Below are 19,346 nucleotides of genomic sequence, written 5' to 3'. Positions count from 1 at the left end.
GCGAGACAATTTTTCTTGTGGCAGAGATGCCTGCATGAGTAAGCTGTCAAGGGTTATACCGAGAAAATCCAGGCGGGTGGACGGGCCTATTGTTTTCTCTTCTGAGAGAGGAACACCTAACTCGCTGAAAAGGTTCCTAATTGCAGAGATGTTGCGAGCTGGTGGTGATGAAGGAAAGTCTATGACTAGGAAATCGTCCAAAAGATGTAGGACGAACGGGAGTTTGTACGAGTTGTAAAGAATCCAGCATAGTGCTTCTGAGAGAGTGTTAAAAATGGAGGGGCTACTGCGGCAACCGAATGTCAATTTGACGGAATAATAAAACTTTGAATTCCATTTAATACAAAAAAGGTGCCATTGAGAGGGGTGAAGTGGAAGGACTTTGAAGGCATCGGTAATGTCGGCCTTTCCTAGCCATGCACCGACACCTGCTAACTTAATCATCTGTATTGCGTTGTCGATGGAAGCGTAGAATAAAGAAAAGGGTTCTTTGGGAATTAGGCTGTTTATACTGGGAATTGTAGAATTGTGAGGAGCTGAGAGGTCGATGATGAGACGTTTTTTATTTGAATATTTCCTGGTGGCGACCCCTATGGGGCTTACTCTGAAGATGGGAAAGGGGAGTTTTGACAGTGGACCTATCATATATCCTTTTTTAATCTCTTGTAATAGGAGTTCTTCTACCACTTCTGGCTCTTTGCATGCAGATTGCAAGTTTTTACAGACATGGGTCACTTTGGGGAGCCAGCATAAACCTGCTAAAAATCCTTGGACCAAGCCGGTGATTAGGTGATTAACAAATCCTCTACTCGGGTGTTTTGACAGAGCCTTAGAGAGAGCAGGGACGTTCACGGGAGTTGATGGATGCTTCATTTTTATTTCCCTGATTTTTTGCAGGACGGAGCCTCCTGGGACACAGAACGTGGGTGACTGTCTGCACACCAACTACATATATGCATGAATTTACAGTTTGGATATGTACAAACATTCTCATTGAAGTTATTGCAAGTTGCTAAATTTAAGCCTGAGAATTGTACCTGTCGCTGTGAAGGATGGATAAATGAAGTGGACGCTGGATGTTTGGCCTGAGGCTGAGATCTTGAGGAAGACAATTCTTGTATCGCAGTTCTTGGACAGAGTGAGGTGGTGTGGGAGGAAGCACCGCAGATGGAGCAGGCTAGGATTTTCTGGCCGGTAAAATGACGGCTGATTAGGGCCAGATCGACTACAGAAGTTAAAGATCTAAACACAGAATCTAAATCACTGCTTTTATTGACTGGAGTCTATTTGAGTTTACACAACTAAGCTGTGGATCCATGACAATAAATCGAAACTCCAAAATAGAAAGGCTGAGTGAATGTGGTCTGGACTCTGTGGAGGAGAGTCATGGTGCCAGAGACGCTGTAGAAGGACAGAACACCTGCACTGTGATGCAGGTACACTCCTACTCTGGAGGACTCAGGACCTGACACTGGTGTGTTGATGCTGTTGTAATAAAAGTTATAACTGTTTCCACCACCACATAGCATCCAAGATTTATCATTGGATCCAAATACATTCAAATGAGTTCCCTGCTCTGCTGATATTCTTGTATGTGACTGCTACATAAAGTCCTCCGCCTCCCCTCTCCACCTCCCAGTAACAACGTCCATTCAGACTCTCTCTACTCAGAACCTGATGCCAATCACTTAATCTGTCTGAGTGATTAGAATAAGACTGGTCTTGTCTCACATATCTAACTTTTCTGTATCCCTCAGATAATAGCAGACGTTTGTTTGCTGTGTTTGGATCCGTTGAGATTTCCTGTGAATATTTAAAAAAGTCAGCTCTGGTCTTGGCCCCTGGTTGTGGCAGTTAAACATGTATTTGAGACACAATCTTTAAAATCTTTGTCTGTGTCTCACTCAGAATGTCCTGTAGTCGACCTCTGAACTGTGAGACATCTGTTCTCACGTCCTCAAAGTTCCTCAGAGGACGGATACTGATGCTGGATGAGTGTGTCGAGTCACTGAGTGGTGACAGTGAGGGGTCGTGGTGTAGAATCTGGTTGTGATCCTCCGTGTGTGAGAGCTGCTTCAGTTTATCGTCTTTCCTCTTCAGCTCAGTGATCTCCTTCTCCAGTCTCTCCTGAAGCCTCACTTCAGTTTCCTGCTGGGATCTGATCTGCTGCTTCACATTAGAGATTCTTTTCTCCACCACAGATCTTCTCAGTGATGTTCTCCCTGTCCTGGAGTCTCTGCTGGATTTTTTTTCTCCTCAGCCTGAGCTCTCTCTGCCTCTCAGTCCTTTCTGCTGCAGCTTTATGTTCATCCCCAGAGCAGAGACGGCAGAACATCTTGATCACCTCATTGTGACGAGAGCAGATGTTCTCCTGGAGCTTCTCGGTGGGCTCCACCAGCTTGTGCTTCTTGAATGGAGTTGATTGAAAATGAGGCTGGAGGTGTTTTTCACAATAACAGGCCAAACAAACCAAACAGGACTTGAGAGCTTTCAGTTTTCTCCCAGTGCAGACATCACAGGCCACTTCTTCAGGTCCAGCATAGTAGTGATCAGCAGGAGGACCTTGGAGTCCAGTTTTCTTCAGCTCCTCCAGTGAATCAGCTAATATGGAGCTTTTCCCCAGGACAGGCCTCAGTGTGAGGGTCTGTCTACACTGAGGGCAGCTGTAGATTCCTCTCTCATCCTCATTGTCCCAGTGGGATTTAATGCAGCTCATACAGTAGCTGTGTCCACAGCCAATAGTCACCGGACCATTCAGTAGATCCAGACAGATCGAACAGCAGAATCTTGCGCTGTCCAGCGCAGATTTTCTTGCTGCTCCATTTCACCTGGTGCCAGTGACTGTGGAATAGTTTCACTTCCTCTGAACAGAAATGGATTTTACCACGTTTTAACACTATTGAAAAGAGCAAGAGTATGGTCTTACCTCTTAGCAGTGTTGTCACACAATTTAAAGGCAGCTGCCTTTGAAGCCACACTGTTTAGATGTTTATTTGTATAGCCCATATTCACAAATCACAATTTGTCTCATAGAGTTTAACAAGGTGTGACATCCTCTGTTCTTAACCCTCAACAAGTCAGGAAAAACTAAAAAAAACAACCTTTTAACAGGGTAAAAAGAAGGTAGAAACCTCAGAGAGACACATGTGAGGATCACTCTCCCAGGACGGACAGACATGCAATAGATGCCACGTGTAACAGAGAACAGAAAGATCAGAAAGATATGAGAATTTACAACATTTATTAGAATAAACAGTTTGTAGCATAACTGAAGGTCAATGAATTAATGGATTATTGTCAGTAATGGTTGAGTATCTGAGGAGACATATTGTACATCAAGCAGTCTTGTTGTAATCATAGTCCACGGTTAGCAGCCACCACGATCACATGCCACCATATTCCACAATCCATCGTCATGATCCTCTGCTGCCATCAGGATCCACTTCAGCTGCCAACACGACCATGGTCCACTACCACTATCCACGATCAGATGCCAACACGATTAATTAGCTCTCAGCAGCCTTTGGGAAAGGAGCTAACTTTGAATCTTTCAACTGACGAAGCACAAACTGGAAGATTAAAATGGGATTCATTTGAGTTGTTTTGCTTACAAACACATAAAATGAAGTTCAGTACAACCACTTTAATTGTATTATGCAGGACAGATGCTAATTAAAGGTGAATCAAATTTCAATGAAATCATGAGTAATTATTGTTCCACAAGCAAAGTGATGTTGACATTTTACTGAACTCACTGTTTGATTTGCAATATTTCGTCTGTTCATAAATTTTATTTTCTATGGCACATTTAATTATGTTGTGTGTTACTCTCGGTTGCAATGTTTTGGATTTCACAAACACTTTAAAAACAATGTCCATCCTGAGATTATAAAATGTGTAAAGAAATATGGTAGATAATTATCTTAATGTTTTTAATGTATCAGTGTTTATTCAGGCTGATGAAATGTTTGATGTATTGGTTAAACTAACCTAAAGTTAAACCTGGCCTAAACTAAACCTGATCTTTTGTGTCAAAGTCAAAACTCAGATTTTAAACTCAAAGTGATATAAATGTGTTTAAATTTGTGTCGAACTAAATCAATTTTTGACGTGAATCCAGGAACTTTAAGCTCATAAACAAACATATACACAGAATGTGGTTATACACACACGGAGATATACCGAGGGACAAAGGTGGAAAACAATAAAGGCAAATTTAAATACACTATATGTGATTCTATGTGATTATATGTGATGAGTGTTTATATATTCTGCTTGTGTTGTGTCATTTCAATAAACATATTCTTCATGTGAATAAAAACAATTGGGGCAAGAAGGTTCCTGGTTTGAATCCGGTTCAGATGGGGTCTTCCTGTGTGGAGTTTGCACGTTCTCCCCGTGTTTTAAACAGGTGCTCCGGCTTCATCTCACAAACACATGCAGATTAGGGGTTGTGTAAATTGGAGACTACACACAAGCTGCTTCTGCTTCAGCCTCTGTGGATCATCAGGACACAGCTCAGCCTCCGTCCACACACACTGTCCTCTTCACACTCCCCTTCACAAAGATCACCAGCTCCATCTGTTGAGAGAAGAAGACATCATCGTTTACTCACTTCATCAGCTGTGAGTCAGTGATGCAGCACATCCAGTAGAAAGAGCAGCAGGGACTTCAGTCCTGTTCAGAGGTGGAGCAGCTTCCTCTCTGCTTCATGTTCTCGTGTTGGAATGAACACGCAAAGAGTTAAGTGTGTTTCCTCTGCATGTCAAAGTGCAGAGTGGACACCTGAGAGGTGGATTTACTGCTGTTACAGGTGAAGCCATGTTTCACTGTGTGTTGATGCACATCTGCTTCTGACAAACTGTGAACAGATGAGACAGATGGACCTCAGCAGAGGTTCTGGTCTGTATGAAGAGCTCTTGATTACCATGGTGATGATGAGAGCCACTGATGTGCAGGCTTCAGTCACACTGATCTCAGAGCTGTGACAAAGATCCAACTAATCAGTGTGATGGAAGTTTTCTGGAAGTTGGTGAAAGGAGAACTCAGGCAGCAGCTGATGTCTCATGCAGGAGAATTTAATGTAGACTTGATGCATCAAGGAGACCAGAAGGTGAAACAATATACAAACGCTAACAGAGTATCATGATCAATTGTCACCCATAAGTCTGAAGATGTCTCCCACAGCATCCCAGTATATCTCCCTCACCTTGCGTCACCCATCCCAACAGCACATCCACAAAAGCATGCATACCTAACCTTTACGTCTAGCCACTGATGTCATATGCAAAAGAATAGGTGCTTCTCTGTCTGGGCATCTGAATTAGATATGAAAGTCCATGAGCGTAGATCCTACAATGTACTGCTAGTTGGCCCTTGATCTCTAACCTGACCTTGGGTACTGCTTAGAGAGAAGGGAGTATCTGTGGAATGAGTCGGGCTGTTCTCTTCATGGTGAACAGATTTAGTGTATGAGGATGGTCAACAATTCCTTAACAAACAGTTCTTCACTGATGAAGTGAGAGAACAAACTGTCTCAGATCAGATGAAGACGACAACGTCTCTGTTCATCGTGTGAGGCTGTCAGCTGTGGTCCAGCTTAATTTCCTGTTCACATGAACACAACAACAACTGTCATCTTCACATCAGCTCAATCAAATGATCACAAGCAGCTTCTGGCTCGTCTGATTGGCCGACTGTTCTCTCTCTGTGTTTCGGTCCAATCCTGACGTCTGTCATCATTCTCCTCTCACAGCTTCGCTGAGGAAACACTGAGGCCTGAACTACGAAGTGTTGAGATATCTATGTTTTACCTGTATCCTATGAATAATATCAGCTGTATAGTCCATATAATCAATAGTGCATAATACAAAGTATAAACTGTCACTGTAGCCTGTGTAACTGAAACAACATGTTTATGACAGTTGGTTCCTCAAACAAACTGTGAGACAGAGAGGTGGAAACAGGAACTTGATACCCAGACAGTACTTTGAATAAGCTTATGCTACAACTGTTAGTTTCTTAGAATGATGTCTAGACTGTTGACTCAGAACGGGCAGGGTCACAACCTCAGAGAGAGCGACAAAACAGGAACCAGGCATAGCAACTGACTGGTAACCAAGCACATGAACACGTGGCAATCTGATAGTAAAATACGGTTTGAAGTAAAGAATCTGCACCGCTGTACATTGAGGAAGCAGCATATATTAGACCAATAACTGAGTCTCCTAAAGAAGGACCTCCTCTGTGCCGCACCCTGGGTCTTATTATATATACTGTGGACTTCGGAAGAAACGGGGCTTCTTCTCGACATGATCCAGAGAACCTGGTGACGTGTCCGGCAGAACCCCAGAGACTCTCTGTAAGTATTGTTCTTATACAATAAACTTGATACTGTGAAACTTTTGAACATGGAACTTGTCTAAATCATTGCCTTTCCCACTTGAACCTCGAATCCACGAACACGACGCTGTCCGGTCCGGACGGGACCGGACTCGACAGAAGCCACTTCAACATATCCAGGAGATCTTTCTGAGATCCAGCTCAACTTAACCTAACAAACACAGTCAGGCTAAGTGATCACATGATGCTGGTTATCAACTCGTTAAGTTAACTCAGGTTTTCCTCAACAAGATCTGAGCATGTCCACATAAAAGGGGCAGAGTTAACTGTGTATGACCAATCACAGACATGGACAGTTTGACTGACAGCAGAGCCTCATATTTCACAACGAGGATGAAACTGTTCTATAATAAAAAACAGGGGAGAACAAACACATGATCCAGAATAAAAGAAACTCAGCTGCTTAATGCAGGAAGAACAGCTGGTAAAATATCTGTGATTGTGTGTAAGTTACAGCGCCCCTTGGTGGCATTTGGTAGAAAATATATTGCATGACCACGATATAATAACGTGTGTGAACGAGATAATAACTCAGTGCCACGAGATCTGAATCTGTTGTTTACTAACAAGGCGAGTGGAGTGAAGAAGCTTCTTGATGAGAAACGTCTGAATCCCAGGATGTGGGTCTGAGGACACACACTGACTCACTGACTCTGAGGATACACACTGACTCACTGACATTGAGGACACACACTAACTCACTGACTCTGAGGACACACACTGTCTCACTGACTCTGAGGATACACACTGACTCACTGACTCTGAGGACACACACTGTCTCACTGACTCTGAGGACACACACTGACTCTGAGGACACACACTGACTCACTGAATCTGAGGACACACACTGACTCTGAGGACACACACTGACTCTTAGGACACACACTGACTCTGAGGACACACACTGTCTCATTGACTCTGAGGACACACACTGACTCACTGACTGAGGATACACACTGACTCTGAGGACACACACTGTGGTGGAAACCTCTGACATCACTACTCAATAAAAAATACATGGACCTATTTTCAGGAAGCTGACTGAGTGCATTTGGTGTTTTGGTTACAGGATGAGTCTGGAGATTGAGATGTACTGGGTGAGTGAGAGATCAACTTAAAGGGGACATAGCATGCCCATTTTACCACAAGTTGATATGGTTCCTTGGGGTCTTAATGAAATGTCTGTAACATACTTTGGTCAAAATACCACAAGGATCATATAAAACAGCACCCTTTTTACCCTGTATAAAACAGCCCTCCACAGAGTGACCTGTTTTGAGTGCCTGTTCCTTTAAATGCTAATGAGCCAGCTCCCCCTCCCCCTCCCCCATGATTTTAAACAATATAAATTACATATTTTATATGATATAAATTATCAAATATGCATCCCATACTTTGTATTCCCTTCTGTTGTCCTGGAGTTTTTATTTTCCCAATCACATAATTAAATGTCCCCTCTGCCCATCCACTACAAGCACACAAGCAGACAGACAGAGAGAGAAAGAGAGGGTGGGGGGCTATGAACCATCATTTACCCCGAACCCCGACATTCAACGGGTACAACAACAAGCGGAGAAAGCAGAATCGCGGGCTGACCTTATATATACAGTCTATGGGGCTGACCAGCGGAGAAATGCACGTTCCGTGTGAACAGCCAGGCGGCTGCGTGCTGAGAACGGCGCTGCGCTGCCTCGCAGCGGCGCTTCCGCGTCGGTGTAAACCCGGCGTAACGAGTGGGGGGGCTCTGTGTGTTTGGGGGCCAAGGCCATGTAGGGAGACTTCCAGTGCCTTGTTATGACACAAAACCCAGGAAGCTCAATCGAGTCACTCAAGCATGACGTTTCTGACTTAGAGGAACCATAACAAAACGCGCGAGTGTTTTTTTCCCAGAGTTTTTGGGTTGGTAGACATGCCAGATACCCACATTAAAGTGTAGAAGCACTAACAAAGTGGAATTTGCATGCTATGTCCCCTTTAACCAACCAGACGTTGATTTAAAAGTCCCTTATCCTTCCCTTTAAGGAGAGTGTGCACCACACATCAGTGTAGAGTCACTGTGGTCAGTGGGCGGAGCTTTTATACGGGTTGATCTGCAACTTAACCTGGAGCAGGTTAGCCGTTCATCATAAGTTACCATGGTGATTAACCCCGTTAAGAAGTGGACAAGCTTCGTAGGACTGAAGAAACTAAACCTGAAGTTAACCTGATAACCACAAATCCTGCTTGGTAGCACAGACCCTGGATCTGTACTGTGATACTGACTGTGTTTAGTGAAATACTGATGAAAGCAGCGTGGACTGACTCCAACCATCTACTGACCTCACAGTCTCCAGTCGACAGCCTGAACTCTGCTTTAGATCAAGCAGCTCCTTCACTCCTGAGTCCTGCAGGTTGTTGTTAGTCAGACCCAGTTCTCTCAGATGAGAGGGGTTTGATCTCAGAGCTGAAGCCAGAGAAGAACAGCTGATCTCTGACAGTCTGCAGCCCTTCAACCTGAATAAAGAATAAAACTTAACTGTAAATTAAACTGAGTTCATGTTTCAAAATAACAAACAAATATTCATGACACACAGACTCATAACATGGAAGATAAATATGAAATCAGACATGTTGGACTAAAAACGAGTCCTGATTCAGTAAAAATAGATTATTTGGACCCGGTCTCTGTCCTGCAGATCAGTTTAGGAAATCCAGAACTAAACTCAGATGTGTTTTAACAAGTAGCTGAATATTTAAAATGTCACAAATTAATTAATGAATGGATTCATGTTATGTATGAAGAGGAATTATGTTAAACTAGGGCTACATTGTAGCACTGACGGGCCCGAGCACACGCATTTCGAAGCCTGTTGCGGTCGGTGGAGAGAGCGATCAATGACGAAGCGCATGCCTCCGGCTGCCAGCATGTGCGATGACTGCAGCAAGATAAACGCTTCACTTCCCAAGCGCCCACAATGGCTGCTCGATCCTTGCCTGCCAATTGCTCATTACGGTCCACGCTATCAATTGCACATCACACTGTGAACATTTTATGTAAATCGAGTGATAGCTGTGAAACAAAGCTTACTTCCTGTTGCCAGTAGTGGCGCTATCACTATTATTACCTACAGACTAATATATCTGTTCAAGTAGGGGCTCTGATGTAGCTGAGCAATTTTGTGTCATTTGACAATGTTACCACAACTTAATTATCAGCACTGATCAGTAGGTGGCGCTATGACCCCTGCACTAATATTAATATATGGAGCTGTTCAGGGTCAGGGATTGTGATTATAGTCAGCATTTGGGGGCCGGTTGAATGCAGAGTGATTCACAAAGTACTTCCTGTTTCAAGGGCTTAATCAGCAGGTGGCGCTATAACACTGAGGAAATATTGACACAGAGCTGTACCCAGGCTTGGTCTCTGATCATGAGACAGAAGTTTGGCAGTGATAGGACAATGTACAGTGGAGTTATGACAACATCGCCTCCCTTTGGCGAAGGATGATCCTTCGCCGCACCTCAATGTTTACACGGCTTGAGGAAATGTTACAATTCTGACCATGATCCAATGACTTGACTGAGCTCATTTGAGCTGTTTATTGTAAAGCAGCCATATAGTTCACATCAAAGTATAAAACATGTCACTTCAAGGCAGGTGGCGCTGTGATTTTATCATGATTTCTTGCAGATGTCATCAGGCCGGGACTCTTGTCTTACATGTCTAGTTTGGACTCGATCGACCATGTATGTCCGGAAACAGAACCTCGTGTTTTGACGGCGTGTAATCAAACTTCTTGACGCCACGCCACGGTCACACATCGATCTTTGAGTTAGTTTTTATTCCATCTTGAGCTGTGATGACACTCATCTCAATTTCAGTTGATCTGATGAAAGCCCTGGGACAAGTGCTGCCAAAGTAAAATGTGAATATGGCCAAAATGGCCACTAAATGCAAATGGCGGACTTCCTGTTTGGTCTAGCATATCTGTCCAAGAGACTTATTTGTTTGTTATGAAATGACACATGTCCCTATCGATTTTTTAACATGTCGGCCAATCGTAGGACAGGGGCTGCACTTAGGGGGCGCTTAGTCAGTTATTTTGCCACGCCATTCCTTAAAACCATATGAATATTTTCAGGGGGTGTTGATACACAAATGTAGTTTGAGGGAGACTGAAGCATGAACACTGAAGTTACAGCAATTTCGTGTGTCGCGAAGTTGTTGAAATCGAACGCCACGCCACTATTATGGTGGCAACACTGAAGTCACAGTAATCTTATGCCTACATTATCACGTCTTGAGACCCTTTTGACACAGGTTTGGACATGGTTATGTCAGTGTATGAGGAGGAATACTTCCAAGTGTAAGACATGCAAAAACAAGACACTTCCTGCTTTCATACTCAGGGGGCGCCAGGATTTTAAGTCATGATTTCTGTGTAGATGCTATCAGGCCGGGACTCTTGTCTTACATGTCTAGTTTGACTCTGATTGGACCAAATAAGAGATACAGAACCTCGTGTAATCAAACATCGATCTTTGAGTTAGTTTTTATCTCCATCTTGTTGTGATGACACTCATCTTAATTTGAAGTTGATCAGATGAAAGCCCTGGGACAAGTTCGTCAAAGAAAATGTGGAATACACAAAATGGCCACTAAAATGCAAAATGGCGGCTTCCGTCATGCTTCATAATGCTCCTTGAGCCTTTTTGTATGACCCGTCACGATACACCTGGCCTACGTTTTTTGTGAAGATCGTCAAAGGGAAAACCTAGGGGCTGCGTCTAGTATGCTGTTGAGCCATTTTGCCACTCTACTCAAATTACTCCAGAATACGTACATTTTCACCAATTTCTAATTCTCACAAAGTTTCACAACCTTGAGCATGTTAAATCCTCAAAAGCCAATTCATTTGGGTTAGAATAATAATGAATTCTCATATTGCTAAAGTATCTTTGTCTCTTTCTGCTCATTCCGTTGTCACTACTTGAAATGTTACAAATAATTGCTCGTTTCCTCCATTTGCTAAAGCAGAAGTTTTGTAGATTAGAAGTAGAATCCATTGCTTCACCTACATGTTGATTCATCCAAGGAGCGCAGGGCCCTTTAATACTCTCGACCTTTAACTTTACATTGAAGTTCTTAAACTATCATCAGAAATACAACTTCCTTTTCATCACTGTGTTGATAGAAAATGTGTGATTGCCATTTTGTTCTGTGATTCAAAGTTTGAAATGGTCTGTTCATGTTTGTTTACACCCTCCATGTCTTTTCTCATGTGTCTTTTTTTTTATGCCTTTTACTAAATAGAATAATCTTGTTGATAATTTGCAACAAGAATTTGATCAAGTGCCTTTCTGAAAAAGATCTAAAACTTATAAAATGTTATGTTTCCATGTAACAAACGGCGCTCATTGGCTCTTTTTGTGAATGTAAATCAACGAAATAACCAGTGTCTGCCTGTGGAATTACAGGATTTAATCTGAATTTGTTTGTTCTTCTTAAAGCTAATGTCCGATTTTTCCTCTTCACATTTGCAGTATGTTGTCCAACATCAGAGTTTAAAGGTTAACACTAGCATCAAATGACAACATGAAGTCAGCTTAGAATCATGTTGAAAACTAAAGAATGTTAAAAGTTAAATTTGTTCAGTTTGATATCTTTATTTCAGACTGTCAATTGTTGTATGGTCTACGGTTGTAAAATAATCAGATCATTAAGTCGACGGCTTCACTTTGAGTCATTTTGTGTCATGAATGGATTCATATAGAGACAACTAACTAACATTATTATTACGCTAGGTCAGGCACATCCTCACTGGTTGTAAAATAAGTATCTCCTAAGGTAGGTATACGTTGATACACAACCAGACAATGCCTTGCAGCAACACTGAAACTAAGTGAACTGCTACCAATGCCTTGCCATCCAAAACATCGAATGCAGTTTAAAGGACAAACATTTATCCGCGAGGGAACAGGAGAGAGGGCCTCCTCCACGCCAGTAGTGGTCAGTTGGAGCAAGTCCGAGACTGGGAGATGCTGGTGAATGTGGGCCAGTGACTTGTGTCCATCACATATTGTCACTACCACCCTAACACTTGACCTGATAATCTGGTTCTAATACCCTGTGCATCGCCTACTTTAGGAATTGACAGTGACCAGGTGATAATGTTGATGAAGCAAATGAGAGAAAAGGCTGTGGTATGTAGACTTGCATTTGAGGCACAGCAATGTGGCTGGAAAGCACAGCTTGCCCTGTGGAAAGTTGGCTGCACCATTAGGTTGCACAAAGATCTGGAGATCCACTGACAAGCCCTGCGCTCGGACCATAAAAGAAACATCACACACTGCAGAACGCTGCAGCCAATGGCTCTGGATCAGAGGAAAGATCCCAACTGGGCCCCATAGACATGCACCCAGGTCTGATCAACCTGTGTGGGCCTACCTTAAAAGAGAGGATGTCTTGTGATTAAAAGGCCTTAAACACTTGATGACGCGAAGGTGCAATCAAGATATGTCCCAACATCCGCTGGTGGTCACTAACATCCGCAACATCAACTGGCAAGGCATTAATTGCTGCAGTCAAACGTATAAGGAATATTCTCCATCTTGTCCTATGTTCTAAAATGGTACAGAGTTTAGTTTTTAAAAAGGGGCTAAAGAGATAATGATGTCTGACTCACTGAGCAGCCACATGGCTTCATACTGCCATAATACCTGGCAGCCAGTCAGATTTACCTTTATCCTCAGCTGCACTGTTCGTCTGTATCATTGATCAGAAGGTCAAAACACTTGCATGCAGACGCTAAGGTGCACAACTGAAGTTATGTCCCTAAATATCCATTGGTGGCCCCTAACACCTGCTGACATCTAATGTTTCTTTGTAGTACTTGTGCAGAAGACCTTCAGACGCATAAAGGGATATTCTACATCTTATCCTATATATTAAATCATATAAACTCTTCTCTTGCTTTTACGTGAGATATAAAAATATGTTGCAGTTGTAATATTTCCATCTTCCTGCAGAAATTTAACTCCAAAATTGAATTAGTTGAGATCTCAAATTTCCCTTCAAAATTAAGACAAACACAATCAAGTAACACTGTATCGATTTACGGTGATAGTCAGCAGCAACTGTGTCTTATCTTCAAAAATATCTGACAGTTAGATGCTTACTATCGCTATTTGATCACCAGCCATAATGAGGTCACTCTACTCTGTCTTATACAGCTTGTTGGAGCTAAGTTCAGGTGAAGGTGCTGATGGCTGATGAATTAAAGGAAGAAACTAAACTTGCACCTGTGAAACAGTGAATTTCAGCTTGTAAAACAGCAAAACTTTAGTCTCAGAGGAATAAATCTTGATAACAAATTATTCGATTTTGAATCTTTTAATAATTGTTTTAAATATGGGAGGTGGAAACCGGAGCACCTTGGAGAAAAGCCACAACAAGACTTAAGTCTGAGTGGAATAAATACTGAGAAATAATTCCATTTTATACATTTTATTCATTTTTATAAATGTGGGACAATAGGAGCACTCCTGGAGAAAACATATTTAAATTTGAAAGTGAAGCTAATGGAATAACATCATCCACTCTTATCTCCGAAGAAGGAAGAGAACCTTGCTCTGGTGGAGGAGACGCCAGGCTTTTGCACAGGCGTCTTTCAAAGAGGAGCTAATTGATATCTCAAGTTCTGGATCTCAAAAGAAAGGAAATCCAATAGCATCTCTGGACAAGGCCACTTTACACACAACTCCTGAAAATGACCTCGTCAAGGATTGTGTTGGGGTTGAAAAGTTGAGTCAATGTCTTTGACCTCGCCCATATTCTCTCCAGCAGATGATGATTTGTGTCTGTTGGTGTCGACATCAGTCCTGGTCACCTTTGCCTGCTGAGTAGTTTCGTGTGATGAGCTGGTCCAAGAGCAGAACACCGATACACATTTTACATCTGAATTGCTGCCAGCATCTTTGCAATCTTCTCCCCTGGAGTTGCTGTCTGATGATGCTGAGTTCTCCTTTGCTGACCTCTGATGATGTTGTCTGCTTCGATCTTTCTCTCAATGCCGCTGACCACTGCTGGTGTTGCTGACTGCTTCGATCTTTTATTCCACTGCTGCTGACCACTGATGATGATGACTGCTTCGGTTGTTTTCTCCTCAATGCTGCTGAACCCCAATGACGTTGACCGCTTAGATCTTTTCTTCCTCCTGCTGACCTCGATGATGACGCCTGCTTCGCTCCTTTCTCCTCAATCTGCTGGAACACTGCTGGTGCTGGACCGCTCTGATCTTTACCACTGCTGCTGACCTCTGATGATGAAGTCTCTGTTTTATCTTCTCAATTGTGTTGAACACTGTATGGTGCTGACTTCTTCGGTTCTTCATTCCTCCGCTGCTGACCTCTGATGATGTTGACTGCTTCTTGCCAGCCTTTCTCCTAATGCTGCTGACCTCTGATGATGATGACTGCTTGTTTGTTTCCAGTGAGCGCTCATGGCCATAAAAGCCTCTGACACCCTTTTTGTGTGGCAGTTAACTTGGTTGTTCAGCCACTAGCTTATCAAGGACAGAAAACAAACACCCTGGTCTGAATTTCTTGCATATATGCCCCTGTGTGCATCAGGAACAGCCACCTTTTTCACTGACCCGAACTAATGTCTGAATTCCTTCCAGGTGCGATGCGCATAGATGAGATCTGGAAAGCTGTTTCAGAATACAAGAACCTTTTCAGATGGAGGCTTTTCAGTGTTTGGAATGCAGAACTCTTCTTCACATTTCCACCTCCGGCTTCTCCTTCTCCAGAAGCACAGTCAATACTAGCCATCAATGACTGCATCGTCAGCCTCCCATTGACTTTGGTCTCCTCCTGGAATTTTTCGCGACCCTGTCAGTATTTGAAGTTCTCGTTGTGGCAAAAGTCTTTATGAAAAGACTATTGATCGCCTCATTCCTTTACTGATTGAGAGGTTTGGCTGTGAGATTCCTTTCCATTTTTTGCTTTCCTTATTGATTGACTCAATAATTTCATCTAAAGCCATATCAATCTCTGGAGAAAACGATGAATGGAGAAAGATATTGTCATTGAACTCATTAAAGAAGTCTGTGATGTCAGTCAAACTATTGTTGATTGTTTCCTGGACAAGCACTTTCCCACTGTCCATACTGCTTGTTGTTGAACCTCCCTCTGAGGAACTACCTGACTTGGAGCCGACTCCTGAAGAGTGGGGAGCTTGAAGAGGTCCTACACATCCGAATGGGACTATCTGAAGGCCCTGTTCCTCTTGAGGAAATGTCTTGACTTCGCCTGCGCGATTGACACTCGAGCAAGAGTTTGATTTTGCATCTTCCTTTAACGTCTCGCAGGCATAACAGATCATCTTCTGACTTTAGCGGGTTAATGAGGCGGGTTGGTATAGCTTCTGTGAGCCACACAGGTGGAGCTTGCAGACAAGGTGGAGTTGACAGTCTGCCACTCTACAACCAAGTCTGTGAGGCTTATCCAAACCTAGGACTTTGTTGTGCCTGGAGAAAGACTGTCGCGAGAGTGTCGCCCAGAATGGACCGAACTTCTTCCTCAGACAAGGGGTGCATGGGGACACGCTTTGTAATGGCATTTGAAACGGTCACTTAACTTCAGCAGAAGATCTGCCAAACATAAATGTTGTAGCTTCATCCGGTTTGTATGACTTCACAGCTCCCACTGCTCTGCACTGATCTTCGTAAAAGGACTCAAATACGCGGACAGCGTCTCTACCTCTATATCCATTTGTTTCACTCTCCCAGTGATCTCCATTGCGACTGTTTGTTTCAATGTGTTACTTAATTGTTATTTTCGCTGTTCAAGATGTGTTTTCCAAATTCTCATGAAAATCTCTTATCTTCTTTGTTCTACCAATCTTATTGTTATGAGACTGACTCTTTCACTTTATTTTTCTGAGATAAAGAGCATCTAAAGAATAGAAAGGAATTGGAAGCAAAGGAGTTTAAAGGAATTAAATAGCAATAAAGGAATTCAGCTAAAGTATTAAGAAATTCAAACAAAGGGGTTAAAGCACCAAGTGATGTGACTAGCTAGATCAAAGGAAACCATAAACTGTTTTGCCTGCTGCCGCCTGGCTGGGACGTACCACATCCGGGCCCGCACCACCAGGCTCAGAGACAGTTTCATCCCCAGGCCATAAGACTTTAAACTCCTCCAATCTGCAATAACCCACTAAACCAGCACCTTAGCATATTTGCACTATTGCACATAATTGTACTTATTGTTTTTTTTTCTTTAGGTGTATATATATATTTAGATATATATATTTTATTTTCTATTTGAAATTTTTGATATTCTATTCTATATTTTATTCAATATTTTTTGCTTGTACATTCGAGTATTGCTATAAGAGAGCCTGTGACCCAAGCATTTCATTGCCAGCGACTGCTTAATGTAATTGTTGTGTATTTGACAATAAACTCTGAATCTTGAATCTTGAATCCACTGACTGACCTTGTATTGCAGTACCTCTAGGAACGGTGCACCAACTCAGTAGATACAATCAGTCCAAAATACCTGTTTAAATCTATGACAATAAACATGACACAAAGAAGCTTTTTTACAGTTATTCTCTGGGATCACATGATCAAAGTCCTCTCAACATATTTAAGGCCCTCCAACTTTGGAAATGTATATATAAATATAATCATAGAGTTTGATGCTCCCTTATTTTTGTGCTCCATCTAGGTGAGAGATCTTCACCCAGTTGTACTCTGAAATGTGTTTATTTGAAATACAGCAATGCCTTAATTAATAAATCAAATGCCTAGTACACTGAGTGGAATCCACGTAGCCCCATACAAATGCCATATATTATATAAATATTGTACATTTCATGAAGGTAGGACATGTTTCTTAGGGCTGTTGGTGTTGATTGTATTAGTTTTAGCTTGGTGTAACGCATTAAACTGTCACTTAGTTCCTTATAACACGTTACCCCTTCATGTCCATTGTATAATACTTTGTGCATTGTCAGGGGATTTGTTCCGCAGCGAAAAACAAATGACTTAAGATAAATTGTGAATACACCACATATTTTTCATTTGGAGAAGTGGGATGTGAATAAACACTGTCTGATCTGTGTCAGCACTCCAAAGTTGGGATCTGCGATTTTGTTTTATGGTTTGTATTACATACATTTAACAAAAGCACTTTGTCACCTTCCAATACAAATGACTTCTGAGTCCTGTTTTCTATTGCTTTTTTCAAAATGTCAATTTTTACTATGTATGACTGATCTGTGGAGAAAGGCATTTTCTTCTTCATCACCTCTGTACGCTGAGTGAATATTATAGAAGTGACACTAAATCTGATTCTGATTGTGTTGCAAATTGATTTAGTGCAGCATCACACAAGCCAAGAAGTTAAAACCGAACAATACGAGCTCTTCACAGAAATATCAGTAGTGGCATATGTAACAACCACAGTAACTAACTAAAAGCTGAAGAGCGGTTCACACTGAACACATGGGGAACATTATGCTGCCTGTACATTCTACACACTAAACCTTAAGGTTTCTACATTCTATTGGCCAGGTATTCAGTATCCTAAGCATCCACATTTAGATTTCTAAAGATGGAAAATAATTACATTACCAGAGTTTAAATTGATAAAAAATAAGACTGGTTCACAATTGCTGAGACAACTCATTTGAGAAAATAGGTTTAAGAATAAAGAGGATGACTGTGGTTTTTCCGAGCATGGAAGTCTGAGTTAAATCAGGTTATAGCAACTCAAAACTAAACTTGCAATGTGCCGGATTGGGGAGCGTATGAATGCTTCTAACTGAAGTGAATGTCAGGGACTGAACTAATCTCCAAGTCTCAGTGTCTCCCACACACCCTGATCTGACCTCAGCCCACCAAGAGAATAACCACAGCCAGCAGTGGTGCAGCCTGATGACCAGTCGGGCACTCAGCTGCTACCGCTGCAGAGTGGCGAGGCAAGCAGCTCCAGCCGTCCCTAACTCCTCTATCCAGACCCACCTTGTTGCAGCGTGGAGGATGTGGACAGGCTTCAGCATTCACCACCCATATGTGGCAGCCCATATCCTCACGGCAAATGGAAAAGGACACCATACCTAAATAAAACCTCGCAAGCACCGAGGGGGCGCTAGTCAGTTATTTTGCCACGCCCATTCCTTAAAACCATCTGAATGTCTGCAGGGGGCTGTTGTTACACAAATGTAGTTTAAGGGAGGTTGAAACCTCCAACACCGAAGTTATATACTTTCGTGTGTCACAGTTGATGAACTTTGACGCCACGCCACTATTATGGCGTTGATCAAAAGTCACAGTAATGTTATGCCTACATTATCAATGTCTTGAACCCATTTGATAATAGTTTTGACATGGTTGCGAGCAGTGGGTGAGGAGGAATACCTCCAAGTGTAAGACGTTCCAAAACAAGACATTTCCTGTTGCTACCAGGGGCGCTGTGATTTTAAGTCATGATTTCTGTAGATGCTCAGGCCAGGACTCTTGTCTACATGTCTCAGGCTTGACTCCGATTGGACCATGTATGTCCAAGATACAGAACCTCTTCGTGGTTTTGATGAGCAGCAATCAAATCCTTTGACGCCATGCCACGGGTCACACCGCAGGACGGTGTAATTATCTTGAGGTAGTTACTCCATCTTGCTGTGATGATGATTCTCCATATGAAGTTGGATCTGATGAAAGCCCTGGGACAAGTAATATCAGTAAAATAGGAAAAGCACAATATGGCCAAAAAGTCCAAATGGCGGGCTTCTGTTGCTTTTTCCATTGCACCTCTGACTTTTTGTTTGTCTGGTCATGATACACCTGGGTTACGATTTCTTGTGAAGATCGCGAAAGCTAACTGAGGGCTTTCCTTAGATGCTTGTTGAGCCATTTTCCACGGCTATTTCAAATTACTCCAGAATATAATTACTT

At 42.4% G+C, this 19,346-nt stretch overlaps 1 long non-coding RNA gene and 1 pseudogene across 1 annotated transcript; both read right to left on the bottom strand.

The window, feature by feature from the left end:
* Positions 1-1,301: 1,301 nt before the first annotated feature.
* On the bottom strand, positions 1,302-3,433 carry LOC118117319 (annotated as a pseudogene).
* Positions 3,434-3,729: 296 nt separating this feature from the next.
* On the bottom strand, positions 3,730-8,783 carry LOC118117239. Its single transcript, XR_004697776.2, has 2 exons — positions 8,722-8,783; positions 3,730-4,581 (listed from the first exon to the last, which is right to left on the bottom strand). It is a non-coding gene; the product is annotated as an uncharacterized LOC118117239 (long non-coding RNA).
* Between the last annotated feature and the right edge of the window lie 10,563 nt (positions 8,784-19,346).

The sequence above is a fragment of the Hippoglossus stenolepis genome, chromosome 11, assembly GCF_022539355.2.
Source record: "Hippoglossus stenolepis isolate QCI-W04-F060 chromosome 11, HSTE1.2, whole genome shotgun sequence".
Lineage (NCBI taxonomy): Eukaryota > Metazoa > Chordata > Actinopteri > Pleuronectiformes > Pleuronectidae > Hippoglossus > Hippoglossus stenolepis.
The sequence above is the reverse complement of the archived record's forward strand: the minus strand, read 5'-3'. Positions and strand labels throughout refer to the sequence as shown.